Consider the following 2,034-nt stretch of genomic DNA (forward strand, 5'->3'; position numbering starts at 1 on the left):
CATACTGTTTGCTGAGACAGCTCTTTTTAGCAGAGGCACTTCCTGGAAAGGACTGACAGCTGAGGGCTGTCACCAGCAACTGCTGGAATAAATCCTGCCTTTCTGCAGGGAGATTTTCTGGCACATAACAGCATTCACTACAGGGAGTATTTTTTGTGTGTGTGTCTTCTTTTAAGCTTATGTACCCAAGTATGTGGTAGCCGCAATCTCATGTAGTTCTTTGCATCTCCCCACAGACATACAGTTCATCATGGCTATTCAATCTCAATTTTTTTTTTTTCTAGTTCAGTCAGCTTGGTTCCCTAAGCACCTATAGGTGCAACCTCAGTTTTCCTAGCAGCTTATCTTTGCATGTTTGGTTTGAAATTGAGAACGACCAATGTGCTTTAATGAAGAAATTCCACCTGCTGCGATCCCTAGACCGGGGGGAGCAAACCATGACCCATTGATGAGCAATGTACAGATTCTGAATTGCTTTCTACTAATTTTTCGGATCTGTTTGCTAGTATAGAAATGAATGGTGCTTGCTTTTCTGTTTCCTGCTTGTAAGGAATGTTAATATAAGTTTCAAGCCAATCCACTGGTGGATCTATATATATATTTTCCTTGGAGAGCTTAAGAAGGGCTCACTAAATAATACTCTTTTCCACCCATCAATCTGTGTTAGGGAGATGTATGACTGGTATCTAAGGCACTGTCAGGGTGTTATTTTCCATGTTCCTCTCACATGTCAAATATAAAAATACAGCCTGTCAGTGTAAGTGTGATATGGGGCATTGTTCACAGAGACTGTGGAAAATCCTGCAGCGCTTCCTGATTCATCATTTCAACAGCCTAATCATTTCATAGCCCAGTTAACAAAGCAGTTAAGGGCATTCTGACTTAGGGGGTACTGAATCAGGGTCGATTCAGAAAGGGCTGAAAAATACCAAAGAAAAAAAATGTTCTAGAGAAAAGAAGAGAAGCCTTGTCTTTGTCTCCAATTTCAGAGTTACTCATCTTTTTCAGAAGGTTGTTTATCAGTTAATTATTCTCCACTGCAACCTACACCCTGACATTTTGCCAAAGCGGCCGGGAGGCCTCGTTAAATCAGAATTTCTACTTTCAGCTCACCTGTCACAGCTAAAGGCTCCCTCAAATACATTGACATCGATTAATATTTAATGATTGAATAGAAATATTGGCTCAGCACTTTTTACTTTTCTTCCTTTAATTTTTTTTTTTTTAAAAGGCTTTAGAGTGGACTGTCCTTCATATACACTCAGTTCTAGGTTTCTACAATGAGAAATTTATGTGGGTGCTAAGAAAGGTAAAATGACAGTATTTGCTCCAGGAAAAGGCTAGACTGCAATGGAGAGAGAGAAATAACATTCATGAGCACCTGGTCTGTGCCAGACACTGCACTGGGTACTTTTCATAGTTTATCTCTGAGACTTACAGCACCTCCACAAGGTAGATATCATTATTTTCATCTTAAAAATGAAGAAGCCAGCTCAGAAAAGTTAAAGAACTTGCCTGAGGTCACATATTCAAGGGGCAGAGTCAGTATCTGAATCTTGAATTGTTTGGTTACATTGTCCCTACTCTTTCCAAACACAAGTTACCTCCTTGGGAGACAGGAAACCTGAGGCCCATTGAGCCAGTGCCCTAACTATTTATTTATTTTTTTTAGTTGACGACTTCTTTATTTTTACTGATATCAAATTCTTTTTTTAAAAAAAATTGTATTAATATTATTTTGTACATTCTAGGATGTTGCTGCATAGCAATTGGGAGGTAGGAGAGGGGAAAGGGGAAGGGAATGGGATGGAAGAAGGAAGGAGGAGGAGGGGCTGGATTGAGACCTGTGGCACCCCCACATTCCCATAGGGGTGACTGGGGAGCTTCCAGCGGTGGCTTGGTCATTGCCCTATTTGACTTCAACAATCACTGTGTTTTTATTCATCATTTTTCCCATCTGCTAAATGGGCTATAAGCCAGACGTGGAATTCTAGTTTGGGCTCTTTTGGGACATGAGATTCTGGTTTTGAATCA

The sequence above is a fragment of the Galeopterus variegatus genome, unplaced genomic scaffold, assembly GCF_000696425.1.
Source record: "Galeopterus variegatus unplaced genomic scaffold, G_variegatus-3.0.2 Scaffold8870, whole genome shotgun sequence".
Taxonomy (NCBI): domain Eukaryota; kingdom Metazoa; phylum Chordata; class Mammalia; order Dermoptera; family Cynocephalidae; genus Galeopterus; species Galeopterus variegatus.